The sequence below is a fragment of the Pipistrellus kuhlii genome, unplaced genomic scaffold (genome assembly GCF_014108245.1).
Source record: "Pipistrellus kuhlii isolate mPipKuh1 unplaced genomic scaffold, mPipKuh1.p scaffold_m20_p_4, whole genome shotgun sequence".
NCBI classification, from domain to species: Eukaryota; Metazoa; Chordata; class Mammalia; order Chiroptera; family Vespertilionidae; genus Pipistrellus; species Pipistrellus kuhlii.
The window spans coordinates 44349197-44366448 of NW_023425540.1; the positions used below are offsets into that span (position 1 = coordinate 44349197).

At 35.5% G+C, this 17252-nt stretch overlaps 1 long non-coding RNA gene across 1 annotated transcript in view; it reads right to left on the reverse strand.

Annotated features, from left to right (window-relative positions):
* Positions 1 to 1984: 1984 nt before the first annotated feature.
* The window catches only part of LOC123651191, a 56293-nt gene continuing 41025 nt past the window's right edge, over positions 1985 to 17252 (reverse strand). The window contains exon 4 of the long non-coding RNA XR_006739727.1: positions 1985 to 2121. This is a non-coding gene — a long non-coding RNA (uncharacterized LOC123651191). The remainder of the gene's footprint in view (positions 2122 to 17252) is intronic.

The window sequence follows — 17252 nt, forward strand, 5'->3', positions numbered from 1 at the left end:
CTCTGAGGGTCATGTTTAGGTGTCCTCACATTTCAGGCAGAGGAAGGGGGTGGGAAGCTTAGCCTGACAATCAATATAAAATTATAATTTCATGATAAGAAATGTTGTCAACATGGTAATGACTTGTTTAAACATTTATTAAATCACTTCACAACAAATAGTAACACATGAAGTGTTATCCTCACATTTCACAGCGACATCACTTCTAAAGCAGAAGAAAATGCTAGCCAAACTGTTTTTAAAATCATCAATATATTATTCAGTTAATATTGAGTGGTTTAATTATTCTTGCCTGTTTACAGGCAACCTTACTACAAACAAATATAGCAACCTAATGCAATCATGGATGTATTATTATTGCTGAGAAGATCAATATCTAAAATCAGGAAATCCATATTAGCATGTCCACAACACAATCATTTTAAAGTTCTCTATGATCTTTTCAGGCCTTCTGTATTTTAGTGTGATTTTCAATGATCATTGATTATAACAAATGTTTTAAATTGTAATTTAAAAATTATGTGAATTTCATGTTAAATTAAATGGTTCTATTTTCATCACCTTTTCAATGTTTACTCCAAAGAACAGTAATGAAAGAAAGAACATGTTAAAAACACACTCTTAAGGATCATCTCTAAAATGATCACTATTGCCGAAACCGGTTTGGCTCAGCGGTAGAGCGTCGGTCTGCGGACTGAAAGGTCCCAGGTTCAATTCCGGCCAAGGGCATATACATTGGTTGCGGGCATATCCCCGGTAGGGGGTGTGCAGGAGGCAGCTGGTCGATGTTTCTCTCTCATCGATGTTTCTGGCTCTCTATCTCTCTCCCTTCCTCTCTGTAAGAAAATCAATAAAATATATTAAAAAATAAATAAATAAAAAATAAATAAAATGATCACTATTTTCCAGATACTATATAGATAGATAGATAGATAGATAGATAGATAGGTAGATAGATAGATATTTTTCACATAGAATATTGCTGAATTAGCTTGATTATAAGTAAAAAGAAAATTTCTGAGAATGTAACATTTTAGGTTTATTTATTACCTGGGTAATTTATATTTGTATTCATTGGGATGTACATTAGGCTATAATATTCAATGGTTTAAGAAACAAAGAGGCCATAATATTCAATGGTTTAAGAAAGTCATCAAAGTCTGAAGAGGCAGTTCAAGGTTTGTGTGGCAGTTCCACATAACTGGAGATCCCAAATCCTTCTTGAATGTGACTTCACCACCCACTGCCCTTCTTCAGTTGAAGGTTGGAAGATGGCTCACCACTATGGCCACAGGGTCCTCAATTTAGCATCTAAAATTAGCCGGGGTAGGGGGATGGCATGTAAAACAAAGCATGCCCTTTTGTTAAAGGCACTATTAAGAAATTGTTCACCTAACATACCTTTGGCCAGACCTTGGTCACTGAACCACTCTAAACTACAAGAGAATTGGAAAAATTTGCCTTGATTTTAAGTAGTAACATGCCAACCAATAATTTGTAGGTTCTATTACTAAAGAAAAAGAGACATAGATATTAGGGACATCTGCAAGTCTCTGCCAGACTTTGAACAATTTTTAGTATTTAAACAAAGTTCAGTCTTAGTGTTCCTGGAAGAAGCAGAAAACGCCTTGTCTTTTATTAGCTAAGACACCTGATCCCAAACAATGGAACAGCAGTCCACCCCAGGAGATATTAAATCGGCTTCTGTTTTAATTATCTGACAGATTATTCTCAGACCAGCACATTCTGATCTCAAATCAATCCAGAAACGTATGACTGAAAAGAATTTGAGTGTTATGGAAGTCTGAATTCTGTGCCCACTCACTATTCATGCTGCAGAGAATTGAGAGCAAGCTACAATAGGACACATGATTTTATATTGAAGATAACTCAGGAAGAGAGAACTTCCTCTCTTTTGCCTGAAAAAGCATGAACCACACAGACTGAGAACAAGATAGGTGATATAAATTATCAAAGAACCTACCGCTTTCTTTGGACTCTGAGTTTATAATAAGCTGAAGCCCATGTACCTAATTAGTGGCAGATGGAATGGCATCCATGTAGTTTGATTCTCAGTTGGGTGTTTTTCCCATCATACCAAAGTGTCTCCAATATGGCAACCTGTATCAATAAAAACACAATGAGAATGCTCAGGTTATTATATTGATAATCCAAAAAATCTAGTGGGAGAGAGGAGAGTGGAGAGTAAAAATCCAGTGAACAGTCAAAAGGCTTATATTTTTCGGCGATAAACAATTTATGAGATCAGGATTGTTGTGGGTTTTGTTTACACTATCCCTATCCTATATAAGGCACTAAAAAAATCTGTGGAATTAATGAATAGATTTGTTTCATTCAACCACCTGTCTCTACCTCAAGCTCAAACTTTACAGACTCTGTCCGTGGGACAGCTCTTGACGGACCAGAGGCAGCAGAGTGCTCGAGCACAGTACTTGAGGGTGGCCTCGCAATCAGGCCCCACTAGTCTGAGTACAGCTGGGCCGCCTTCTCCATTGGAGCAGAGTGGGCCTCTCTAATCACAAGCACATGCCAAGCATTCAGAGTTTTCTCCCAGAAACATGTTCCTTGACTGTCTAAAGATGTTTTATTTTCCCTGCTGCCTTCTTCTTCCAATCTTTTCAATTTCTCTAGAGAAATAATAATCAGCTTGGTCCACCTCACTTACCACATCCAGAAGATTTTAAAAATAGAAAATGTTCTTAAAATAATGAGTACTTCAACACTGGAAAATTCTCTGGTAATTCAGTATGACCAACAGTCCCCTGATCCTACCAACCCAACTGTAACGTTCCCAGTTTACCAGAGAAGCTTGTGATGGACTAGAAGAAAGCAAGTCCTCAAAGCACTGAGGAGCTACCTCTATTCTAGAAAGAAAAATGAAAGAGATGAGGGCAAAATAGAAAAAGATAAGTACGGTACATTGATGGTGCTGCTACAATAATGGTAACTCAAAAGTGTTGAGTATTTTGCAGTTAAGACAATCCCATGGCATACATAATTAAACTGAGACTCAATATTCCTAAGTGGGTTGTTCAATATTATGTAATTTATACATTTTATAGCATGGAATCATACTGAAGTCCTTTGAGTCTAAAATGTCATGTTCTTGTCAATATATCATGCTACCTTTTAAAAGATTAACATGAATTCTGAAATAATAAAAGAGCCTTATATCTTCTGGACAGTCAGTGTATCCACTGAAAGAAACAATTGTTTAAAGCTGGTATTGTTGGCTAGTAATTTATCTATCACCTGAGAGATGTTAGAGTAATTTAATAATACCAATATGCTAATAATAAAGTTCATGAATAGCTACTTTTTCTATGGCTTAGAGCTGATACACCTGTCAGTCACTCACTCATTTTTGCGAGATGGATATAAAAATGGCTATCACTTTCAGGTCAGCATTTGCACAGAGCTTTGCCTCCATCAATGAGAGTGCACCATAAACATAGGATAGCAATTTTTCATGTGTCATGTGAGAACTTCTGGGTCAAAATAATCTGTAAACTATTTTCTTTCTTTTTCTTCTTTCTTCCTTTCTTTGTTTTGTTTGTTAAATGTCTTTGTTTTTTGTGTGTTTTGTTTTGTTTTGTTTTTTTACTGACCACAGACAGCACAAGCCACAATGTAAATTTATAAATTCACACCATTATATAAATTTAATACAAGTGGGACCAAAGATAATTATCTTTATATATAAATGCCAGCATATTGTCTTCAATCAGGTCTACAAGTATGACTAAAGGAGTATGGAAAACTGGGAAACAGTTCAAAACACAGAGATCACTTAACATCAGTCAGAACAAATGCTATTTCTCTAAGATCCTCTAGGTCTATGTCAGGTCATTTTAATTGATTGCTCATCATAATAGTGTTTTGTGCACACATTCAATACTAGTTACTGACCTTGTATTTATTCATTGCATCTTTGTCTTTTCTCCATGTGTAAATACTCTTTGAGGACAGGAAATGTTCTAATCATTTTTATACATCCATAACAGTGCTCATAAAATATCTATTTAATAAAAATGGGTAATGGGGATTGGAAAGTAGAATTTGTTTACAAACAAACAAACAGTAGGAATTCCTTAACCTGAGGAGTGATCACAATAAGAGTATTCATTGATAGTGAGGATGATCAGATAATGATTAAAAAAACAACTATCTAGGATGTTCGAGTTCATGTGAGGCTTCATAGGAACTTTTACTCTGAATCTCTTGGAAAACCACTGAAAGATTTTGTACAGAGGATTAAAATGGCTGTTGTGAATACTTTGTAGGGGGACAAAGGCAAGAGAGAAAGAGAGAGAGAGAGAGAGAGAGAGAGAGAGAGAGAGAGAGAGAGAGAGAGAGAGAGAGAGAGAGAGATTACTTAGGAGGTTATAGCAATAATCCAGGCAAGAGATTATGTTGACTTTGATAAGAGTGTTGTTACTCATGAAGGAGCTAAGAGGTGGTTAAATTCTAGATTTTTATGATATATAAAGTATATAGTCAATAGGTCTCCATTTACATTGGTTTCCATATGTGTTAAGAAAAACAAGAAAAGATGACTGAAAAGTTTTTGTCTAAAACAGTAAGAAGGATGGAGCCTTTAGCCTGCATCATATTGCTGAGGGAGGGAGGACAAAGAAGCAAAGAGGTATAATGTAGAAGATCAAGCACTCTTATATTTATAAGTGGCCAAAGATGTAGAAACAGAACCAAGGAAGAATGCTGTTGTTAAAATCACGTGAAGAAATTATTTTAAGAAGGAAGAAGAAAGGCTTCAGTGATTCTTTTTTTTTTTTTTTCGTCTCACAAAAGGTGACAATCAATGATCCACAATTTAGCAAAATGGTAAACACTGGTAAATTTAAGAGTTACATGTAGTAGAGAAATTAGTTTAAAAACAGGACCTAGACATAGTGGGTATCAACAACTGTCTTGAAAGGTTATACTTTAAAAGAAGAAAGCAGAGAAATGGAGAAGAAACTAGAGAGGGACATGAAATTACAAAAAGACTTTTTTAAAATAGATTTTTTTACATAAATCCTCACCTGAGGATATGTTTTTATTGATTTTAGAGTGAAGGAGAGAGAGAGAGAGAGAGAGAGAGAGAGAGAGAGAGAGAGAGAGAGAGAGAGAGAGAGATAAAGAGAGAGAAACATTGATGTGAGAGAAACATCAATGGGTTGCTTCCCATATGCACCCCAATTTGGGATTGAACAACAACCTAGGTATGGGCCCTGACAGGGAATTGAACCCTCAATTTTGGTGTATGGAAAGATGTTCCAACCAACCGAGGCACCCAGCCAGAGCAGAACTAATTTTTTAAAAACAGTTTTAGACTCAGAGCAAAATTAAGTAGAAGGTACAGAGATTTCTCAGTTACTTATAACCTCCACATATACATTTGCTCCCTCATTATCAACATTTCCCTCCAGAGGGGTATATTGTCACAAATGATGGACTTACATTGACACCTCATTATTACCCAATGTCCATAGTTTATATTAGGACTCACTCTTGGCATTGTGCATTCTATGACTTTGGACAAATGTATAATGATTTGTATCCATCATTATAATATCATATAGAGTAATTTCACTGCCTAAAGAACCTTCTGCACTCTGCCTATTTATCTCTCTCTTCCCCTTAACCTCTGGCAAACAATGGTTTTTGCTGTCTCCATTGTTTTGTCATTTACAGAAGGTAAAATAGTTGAAATTGTACACTATATTATCTTTTCAGAATGGCTTCTTTCACCTAGTAATATACCTTTTTTTAAGTTTCCTCCAAGTCTTTTTGTGATTTGATACCTCATTTCTTTTTGGCGCTGAATAATATTGCATTGTTTGACTGCAGCACAGTTTATTTAGCCATTTACCTACTGAAGGGCATCTTGCTTGCTTCCAAGTTTTGGCTACTGTGAATAAAGATACTATAAACATCCATGTGCAGGTTTCTGTGTGGACATAAGTTTTCGATTCCTTTGGGTAAATAGCAAGGAGTATGATTGCTCGATCATATGTTAAGAGTATATTTAGTTTTGTAAGAAACCACCAAGCTGTCTTCCACAGTGGCTGTACCATTTTGCATTCCCACCAGCAATGAATGAGACTTCCTGTAGTTGCACCTCCTCACTGGCTTTTGGTGTTGTCAATGCTTTGGATTTTGATCATTCTCATAGGTGTGTAGTGGGACCTATTTGTTTTAGTTTCCATTTCCCTCATAACATGTGATGTGGAAGGTCTTTTCATATGTTTATTTGCCATTTGTATATTTTCTTTGGTGAAGTGACTGTCAAGTTCTTTGGCCAATTTTTAAATTGGATAATTTGTTTTCTTACTGTTGAGTTTTGAAAGTTCTTTGTATATTTTGGATAACAGTTTTATATCAGATGTGTCCTTTGAAAATATTTTCTCCTACTCTGTGAGTTCTCATCTCATTCTGCTGAAACTGTCTTTCTCAGAGGAGAAGTTTTAAATTTTAATAAAGTCCAGACTATCAAGTCTCCCTTTCATGCCGCGTGCCTTTAATATTGCATCTAAATTGTCATCACCAAACCCAAGATCATCTGGATTTTTTCCTGTGCTATCCTTTAGGAGTTTGATAGTTTTGTGCTTACACTTATGTCTCTGATCTATTTTGAGTTAATTTTTGCAAAGGGTGTATGTCCATTCCCACACTCCTCACAAATATCCCTCACTTTACACAGAAATAGACACTTAATATTCATATGACACTATAAAATAACAAGCAGTTACTGAGTTCAATTTCTTTTGGTCCAAAAAAGTATTTCCTGTGTATCTTTTGACTCTTCTCAAGCCAAAGGCCCAGTTTGCCTGGACAATACTTCAGTAGAGGAGTTATCCTGCAGCGATCAGGCAGCTGAAAAGGGCTGATAGTTGTAACTGGAGGTTACCAAAAATGGTATTAAAATTATATAGAGCTACAAATAACAACAGTCTTGTAAGTTTTTGAAATATCCTTTGAAATTATTTCCTATCTGGAATCGCTAAATTAGATGGTACTCACAGGAAAATTAAGTCACCAAAAATAATATGATAATAAACCGTTACAACACAGCGGCTCTATATAAACGATGTTAAACTAATGGGAGAAATGTAAAAGTCTCAACTCGATCACCATTCAGTCTGGAATAAATAAAACTTTGACAGAACAAATTAAGGAGTGAACGATTTAATACCATAATTAGTAGTGAGAGATGTAAAAATTAGTGATTATTGAAGAAACCATATATTTAATGTATTAACTGTAGCTATTAAAACTATATTACATTATTTTGTCATATTATGTAATGAGTGAGATTTTTTTTCAGAGTATAAACTACTTCCTGGGAGGGAGATTAGGTTTTTGGGAAGTCTCATTATTTAGGCTACAGTTAACTTATATTAGTTTTATACTATGGTTTGCACACTGGGAGATCTGACTCACTTTTTAAAATATATATATATATTTAGATTTTAAAGAGAGAGAAATTCAATGAGAGAGAAACATTGAATGGTTCCCTCCATAGGCACCCTGACCTAGGATAGAAGCCACAACCAGGAAATGTGCCCTGACTGGGATTTGAACAGACGACCTTTTGGTGCACGACAATACTCCATCAACTGAGCCACATCAGCCAGGGAAGATTTAATTAACTTTTAAAAATAGGTTGTTAAGTCCTGGCCAGTGTTTTGTAGTGGTTAGAGCATTGTTCCACATACCAAAGCATCAAGGGTTCAATTCTGGTCACAGGCATGTACCTAAATTGCTGGTTCAATCCCAGAACCCAGTTAGGGCACATGCAGGATGCAACCAATTGATGTGTATCTTTAACATCAGTGTTTCTCTTTCTCTGTTTCTTCCCCTTCCTCTACTCTCTCTAAAAATCAATGGAAAATTATCTTTGGATGAGGACTTTAAAAAATGGGTTTTTAAAAAGAGCTTGATGAGGTGTCAGAAATAATATTTAGCCATTGATAGTTCCAAGTTATTGAATAAATCTGGAGCTCTATGCCTATCAGGTCATGTGAGATTTTTAGGTGATAGACTTGAAAAAGTTACAGTGTCCTTCACAGATATGGAAATCCTCTGCCAGTCAAGGTTTACACCCAATCAGAGATCCTCAGAATATTAGGTCAATTCTAGAGAATTTTAAGGAACACCAGTATTTGCTGGATAAACCAAGTCTGTCTATTCATGGCAATGGAAATCCTTGGGGAAAAAAACACAACAACTAAAAGAAAAACATACCTAAATTACTCAGAGTTTTTATAACCTTTCATATCTTAATACAGGAATATTCTTATTAATTCCTTCATTCATTCATTCCTCCCAAAAAAATAAATTCACACATTTTAGAATGCATTTAGAGGCCTTATATTTTATTAGAGGAGAGACTATAGTCCCAAGAGTGTACAAATACTTTATCAGTTGATAACTCACTCAATTTTCTCTCCTTTTCAGGTTTAACTGATTTGAAATAATGGATGAGGTCAGACTAACCTTTGAACAAAGAAAATTTATCCTAAAGTACCACTAGACTTTTTTTTTATTGGGAACATTAAAGATAAAGTTTATGGTACAAAAGCAGCAACAGTCAATGAATCAAAAGCGCACAAATACTGAACAAAATGATTCTTGGTGTTTGTGATTGCATTGCTTTGTGTTATCAGCAGTGCCTGGACCAGAACATCCTGGTCATTCTGGTTTGAAAACAGGCACTGACAGAAAAATTATTCATTTCTTTGAAATTTTGAAAAATTTATAAAATATATACATTCATAAATAAAACTTACTCAAAGCTGAGCAAAGTACTATAAAAAATTCACAAGGAGCAGCAAAATGTTATTGGAGCCAAAAGCTCTTTTATAAAGCCAAGGAAGCGCTTTCTGAGGAGGTAATCTTAGCAACAATGTGGGTTGATATACATGGTGGAAAAGAATGTTCCAGGGAGAGCATGGTCAGAAGAATTTCCTGTAGCAGAGTAAAATTTGGCACACTTAGGAAACAGAAGTCCATCATAGGGGAAATATATTGGGTAGGAGAGTTCCTATCTACCTCCTCTCTCTCTCTCTCTCTTTTGTCCTGAAATACACAGCATGCAAAATTGGAATGAGGTGGATATAGAGCTATAGAAACTGAAGGATTAAGAATCATAGCATGATTGAGACTAATTTGTAAACCATTCATTTCACCTATTATAAATGTCAGCTCAATGATTTTAATAAATATATCTAATTATGCAACCAGCACCACCAATCCACCAATTAGTTTAAAACTTTCCATCACCTCACTAAGTTTCCTCAAGTCCTTAGCAGTTATTCTTCACACCTATCTCCAGCCCCATCCAACTAGTAATCTGAATTTTTTTCAGATTTTCTTTTTCTAGAAATTTCACATAAATTCAACTATACTTCATTTTATAACATACATTGTAAACATGCGACATAATCATGTACTCTTTGTGTCAGACTTCTTAGCATAATCTATGTGAGGTTCCTATTTGTTTCATGTATCAATAGCAGTTTGTTACTTGCAGTTTCTGAATTATACAATATTTAATTGTGTGGACATAGCACTTTTTTTAAATTCATTTACCAGTTGATAGACATTTGGGTTGTTTTTAATTTAGGGCTATTATGCATAATGCTGCTAAAAACACAGGTTTTGGGTAGATTCCTAGGAGTAAAATTGGTCAGTGACCTGGTGACTCTATGATTAATTTTTTTAAGAAGGTGCCACATTGTTTGATTCACATATTTATTTATTTTTATCAAAGACCAGCTTTTTAGGGTACTAACAATTATGAGAGCCTGCTGGAATACTTGATGGAATTTGTACCATACTAATACCTTTCCAATCTGTCACTATAACATCACAATGAACTTGGATATGAAAATAGCAGCTATTGCCATTTACAGAAGGGAAAGTTCAAGAGAGTGAGAACAAGGTGGCCAACATATGAAAGGTTCATGTGGACATTATCTAATTAATCACATTTAATGAATATCACAGCTTATCACATGATTACAGGGTTTGTCATACAAAAAAAAAACATTCTAATTATTGGACCAAGGTATACACAAGTCTATCCAGGTTGGAAATGTGCTTCACAACAGCCAGAAATATGTATCCACAATGAGGTAAAAAAAATATAGATTATCTGGTCTACTAATAAGAATTTTTTCCTTAATATTAAATTAGTTCTTTGGCCCATCATCTACATCTGAGAAAGGGACTTTGCCATGGTATCTTCTAACCTTGGAAATTTAAAAGTTAAATGGCAAAACTGATGAAGACAATGTGCAGTGAGTCTATATGAGGCGGAGACATGCACAACGCAGAAACAAAAAGAAAACTAAAAATATCTGATATTGTTATAGAGGAAAGCAGAGCCAACAGCAATTTGTCTATGCTTCTTTCCCATCTGTGTGGCTCCTTCATTTAAACAATGTAGTCAAACCTGACTTGCTTTAAAAAAAAAAAAAAGTTGTGGCTTAACTAGGAGCTATACTGGAATGTCTAGATAAAGACATCTTTACATAAATACTGTATATGTGTCTGTTTTACACATACATATGCTTTCTGCATGTATTTTTGTACACACACCCTGAATCCCCATTTTCAGGTAATATAATAGCCCATGAGAAACATCTAAAAGGAAGCTTTTCAGGGCTGGGAGAAATTTTCTTTCTCCTGAACTTGACTCTCTTACTAGATTAGCTACAGAGCAAGAGTAATTTCCCTGCTCTTAGATCAGTAAAGAAAGTCTCTATCTCCTGTATAGTCAAGACTACAAGAAATAAAGTCCTTAGTTAAATATCCCTGGGCAGACAGTAGGTGTATGTACTGTGGTCCTTGTCCTTCAGATTGGGGTCTAAAAGGCTAAGTGATTTGTCCAACATTATTAAGTGCTTCCCATGAGGAGTCAAACATGGCATCAGATAGCCTTTTCTCCAGACAAGTGCTTCTACCAGCTGACCACTCTAACTATAAACATTCGCTCTGGCTGTATTTTCCCACTGCTGGATGATTGTCTGCCTGTCAATAAGATGACAGAAGCACTAAGCCAAAATATCCTTATGTGGGCATATCTGCCTCTTCATGGCAGAGCCAATTTGGATCCCATCCATTAGCAGGGATGTCCCAGAAGCCGCCAATTTTAGTTCAGCCTCTTTAAAAACTCCGTATTGTAAACAAACAGTAGGATTTTCCACGGTGTAAAGGGGAATAATGAGATAAAGGATGCAGAATAGAGTGTGTAGGTGAAGCTACTACCTACTTCACTAGAGGAATTGGAAATTAAAAGAATGACCTGGAAACCTTCAGGGACTCTGCTGCTATCGGTCCAGATCTTTTAGTTTTTTCAGGTCCATAAACTGCATGTAGTTCTTCCCGCCTTTTCTTCCCTATGCTTTTAAATTTCCATTTCATTGGATTTTTCCTTTTCTCTTAGTCTCTCTTGACATTTGAAATAATAGGTCAAAATTGGACACGTCTAGTAGGTGGTTGCTGGTTCATTGGTAAGGATTAGTTGCTGTAATTGCCTGGTTTGAAGAGCATTCACATGATTCATAAATTTCACAAATAAGTCTTTCTAAATGTTCTTTAAAAAACATAATTGATTACATTAAGTAGAGTTTAGGGCAGGTCCAGACATATCCTGTCCATGGCTCTCTGCCTTCTAGAATCAAGGACGACTTTGATATGCATGTCTCACATGTCATATTGTTGTGGCAATGTGGTGGGGTCAAAAGAGCAAGGAGTTTAGAGTCAGATGGCCAAGCTAAGACTTAAAGCCTACATTACCTACTAGTTTGCTGAGGGTCCTAAGGCAATATCTTGAGTTTTGGTTCCTCTTATTATAATAATTACTTCACAGGGTTGCTATAAAAACAAAATGACTGCCTGGACCCAATACAATAGCTATTATAGTTTTTGTTTATTGTATTATTATTCATAAGTTATTAGTTTGCTGTGGATCAAAATGAATTTGAAATTGCTGATAACAAGCTCACAGTATGGATATAAAAAAAATCATTTCAATTTGGTGGCAGTATGGTACTGTGGTCAATAATGCCACATTTTCTTAAAAGGTAATGCATTGAGCACTATGAATTATAATGCAAAAATATAAGTAACCCAATACTATCCTTTAATTGAAAATATATAAAATGACCAAAAATCCACAATGAATTTAGGATCACTTTTGAATACGTATGTATCTTATTGATCACTGCAGAATTCACATGCATTTAGAAAAAACATGTAATAATTTTAATTCATTCAGATTACCAAAGAAATACCTGGTATATGCATGGATTGGTGGGCCCCATCCAATAACTCTGTCACTCCTCAGGTTCCTTGGCAAACAGGCTGGGAATCACCAATGTTGGGTAAGGTCAAAATAGACAGGGGAGCCTGACACCTACTAGCTCTGCTTGCCAAGTGGAAATGCTAACCTGTTCTTTCCCAGGATTTTAGAAAAGCATTTGAGGATATTTCACAAGATAAATGGAAATGGGATAAACACGAGGCCTTAAATAAAATATACTTCTGGTGCATTTATTAAGCATTTGGATCTGATGCATGACACCTGCTTGAAACTCAAAGAATTATCAGAGGCTTTACAGAGGGAGAAAAGAGAAGAATTATGACTGTACACAGGCTCATACTTTAGCAAGTCAGTGTTTTTAAATCAATGAAAAACAATCCAGTGATTGTGTTTGCTTCAAAGAGAAAGCAATGCAAGATGACATACAGTATTTCAAGCTGTTCAAATTACTGATGGCAGAGTGGCAAGATATATATCCATTAAAACCAAATAGTTGTTTCAAAGTATGTTGGCCAACAGAGATAAATAGTGTCTCTCTGAAGCAAACATAAATCTTTTTCCTCAGAATATTGGATCCGCTAATGCTTTCAACCCCAAGTACTTCTTGCTCATTTGAGAAATTTTCATTTTGCACCTTTCTTCAAAATTTCTCAAGTTAACTCATCAAAATCATTTTCTACCTCAACAAAGAAGCATTTGCAGTAGGTATCAAGTAATGCATATTTCCATAATAGACTCTCTGATGGTCTCATTCATATTGATAAATTGATCATATCAAATGAGTTAAATGTGAATGAGTAAAATGTTTGAATGCCAAGGCTACTCTCACAGGAGTATTACATCATCAATACTACTGCCTGGCTAGAAATTAATGGGCCATGTATAAGAGCATTATTATCTATCTATATAAAAGCCCAGCGACTTGAGCAGTAGAACAACCAGAATGACTGGTGGCTATGATGTGCACTGTGGCACCAACCAGCCTGATCCAGGCCCCGATCAGCCCCTCCCCCTAGCCTTCCTGCTTCTATTCTACATAACACAACAGAGTTGTTAATATTTAAATTGTAAGTCAGATTCAGCTCACAATGCTTCTTATTCTGCTTAGAATAAGATCTTTTGTTTCTATACGAGCATATCAAAATCCTACATGCCTCCTTCTCTCCCCAACCTCATTATCTAGACTCCTTCTTTTCAAGGAGAACCAGACATAATATGCTAAGTTCATCCCCATCTGTATAGACCTTGCATTTGCTCTTACTTCTCCTTGGAGCTACTGTCCCTCTTTGCCAAGGATGGCCCTGCCCTAAATTCAGATCTCAATTTAGATGTCACCTCCTCCCGAAAATGCCTTTCCTGACTCCAAAATTTAAAGTAGCCTGTCATTCTCTATTCATTTTGCCCTGCCCTATTCTAATAAATACATTGCTTACACCTGGTTTTTCTTTATTTTTGTTAGTTTATTTATTGCTACCCTGAAAAGAATAAGAGTTCTACAAGATATTGTCTAATTCTCAGTGCCCCAGACTAGATGCTCAGTGAATACCTATTGAATGAATCATGAATGAAGAGAGCTACTGCAGTCATTTATATCTCAATGTGAATAAGTTTAAGATAGGAATGAAAATTTTTTTAAAAAATGAAGCTATTAAATGATTGAAAGTGAGAAAAAGGGGAACTAGGGCATCAAGACACATCTGATAAATTCAAAGATTGCCCCCTCAATAGGAGCTTTGCCTAACAAGTGAGGTCTGCTGAAGACCTAATGTTTCTTAGAAACAGAATTCAAGTACTGACAAAAGATGGCCATCTGTTCTTCTGATGCTAAAGACAGACAAAGGGAAAAAGAACGAAATGTGCAGTACAGACACTTTGGATTATTATTGTCATCATCACTTTTATCATTGCTATTTTCATGATCATTATATAAATAACAAAATCCACAAATATTTATTGGTAACTTCTATTTAAAGATATTGCACTAGAAAAGATGACAAAACTCAAGCTCTGCTCCAAAACACATTGCAAGCTAATAAAATAATTTCTGTATGCAGCCAGGTAAATATAATAAACAATAGAGAAATTAGAAATCAATGTAGGAAAATGAAATGTGGGAAGAGTTCAGAGAAGGTGGCATTATTTGTGATGTACATCAATGAGAGAAAATCAGAGGTGCTCATGCAGAGGGAGCATTTGTGCTGAGCCTTGAATGATTGCAATATGGAGACAACAAGAAGGGGTTCCTGGGCAGATTGGAATAAAATTACAAAAGCAGGAAGGCAGGAAGGATTTGGGTATGCTCTCTAACAGTGAATTATTCTATTTGCTAAAGGATCAAGTACTCAGGAAATGACGATTTGGAGATGAACAGAAAAGGTAAATTGGGGGTTGCATGGTAGATATCCCCCAAACTTTGCTAAGTTTGACCTTGATTCAAAAGTCTATGAGAAGCCAATAAAGAATCTTGAGAATGGAAGTACTGGGGCAAGACTGACTTTAAGGTGTTTATTAAGACTCAATGGCAGTAGTTGTTAAAATGTGGTCTTTGTACCCAGAGCATCAGCATCACCTCAGTATCTTTAGAAGCACAAATTCAGGGACCTATTCCCAGACCAACTGAATTGGAACCCCTGGTGAGCAGCCCAACATTGTGTGGTTTAACAAGTCTTCCTGGTGGTTCAGACACAAGCTCAAATCTGAGAACCACTGCTGGTAAGGTATAAAGTAGATCAGAAGGGAAGAGATCAGGAGGTCTGGTGTCCACCAGGAACCAATTGAACCAAGAAGATCATTGAGGAGGCTATTGAAATCTCATGTGAGAGGTAGTGAGGGCCTGAACTAAAGCAGCAGAAATTGAGAAAAGGGAGTTGATATTATAAAAATGAAGTCAACATTCTTGACATTTGTTAGTCTTTGCCATTATTAATTGTTAAAATGACTTATCAAAAAGATAACCCTTAGTTCAACCTATACATATTATAAGTCTGAAAATGTGAAAGTAGACTAATGGAATACCCCCCCCCCACTTAAAAAAAAATTCCATTAAAGGAGAAAAGAGAGATGGTTCTGCTGCAAGACCGTTAAGATTAGCATAGTACGTTTTGTATGAATCTGACGATCTTTGTTATCAATAACTCCAGAGCCAACAGACCTCTCTTGCTAAATTCCAACTCTATTTGGTTTCATACTATGATTTTTTAATGGTCTTATTTGTGCATTATTTTAACTTTTCATTATATATTGTGCCATTTAGTATTCTCCATGATTATGTTTTCACTGAACAGATGCACTACGGTTTCACTGCACCAAACTCTATGATCCATAATTAGATGTCAATATGTTTTCTTTATGAACTAAATGCATTTTTAGTTACTTGGACATTAATTAAAATCACATGCTAGATTGTTACATCCTTTCAACACATTTTTGAGGAAATATTTTTGGTTTACTTGAATGCTTAAAAACATTCAGTTTCATACTACATAACTCTTTTTCCATAAGTACAGATACTGTAGCTAATATATAAATATTAATTGCAGAGTTACATCACAGAGTCGTTAATGAGATATAACCATTCACATGCAAAAGCAATAACATTTGATGAATTAGGAGAAAAAAATTTTCATTGTTGTTTTTTAAATATATCATGATCTGCATTTACTTTCATGGTAATTCTAGGAAAAATTAATGAAACAAAATTTCAGAATAATGGCAAATAATGATCAATATTGCAATACTATGGAATAGAAGCAAATTTAAAATTCTACAAAAATTCACATAGATAAAAAGATCCAGGATATAAGGTGAAATGGAAATAACACTCATTAGTAATGTTATATTGTACTATTGTGGATATACTGAACTTCTCATGCATTTGAATCATCCTCTCATCTCATGAAAACACGGAAAACAGGCTTTCCAAAGGACTAAGAGAACATTTCTAGCCTCTAACAAAAATATTGGAAAATCGAACTCCCGAAAGTTACTCCTTTTATTCCTGGCATTATCATGTGTTTTGAAAGTTTAGTTTAGAACTGGCCAGAGGTAAGAGTAGAAAGGGAGTATTTATAAAATTTAGGAAGTCTCTTCATTCTATGTCTGTTATACTACTATCTCCCCATTTACAGCTTCCTGCAGTTCATACAAAAACTCAGCAGGTATAAAAATTCTCCTCAATGCAACTGGTATAATAGAAACTACATTAGACAAAAATTATAATGGGATTCTGCCTCAGATATAGGAGGACATAAAGGAAAAAGCTGTGACTTATTTAGAAATCTGCTATCCAAAATAGTTCCTCCCCTTGGGTTTCTATTGAATTTTTCCAAGGAATACCACATATGGCAAACTGATGTTCACTTAGCCTGTGAAGCATCTTGAACTACATATATCCATATAAAGTGGGCAAGGAAATAGCACTGGGGTCCAATACCTCAGCGTTTTAAAAGTAAGATGACCTTTTGAGAATCTTTTTTTAGGAAGGGCTAGCTACAAGACTTGGACCTACTAATACACAGTCAAAATTTATCAATCATATTTACAAGCATGCTTACAAAATATTTCTGCCTTGAAGGTTCCAGGAGGGAGAAGCAGGAAGTTCTTGTCTGCTGAGAACAGATTGTCATTTAAATTTTTTCTTATTTGAAGGGGAGGTTCCATGTTTATACTTAAAGCAGAGCCTATCCACATTACAAATGCAGAATGTCCTGCCACACCTCGGACCTACAAAATCAGAGTCTACAGTTTGACAAGGTCCTCCTCATGGTGATGTGAATAACACAATATTTGCAAAGTACTATTCTAATGCAATCAGTTACAATAGAGTGCTCATAGATCCTATACTCTACTATATCCAAACATCTTGGATATTTGGGATGAGAGGTTATTGAATGGAAAAGAA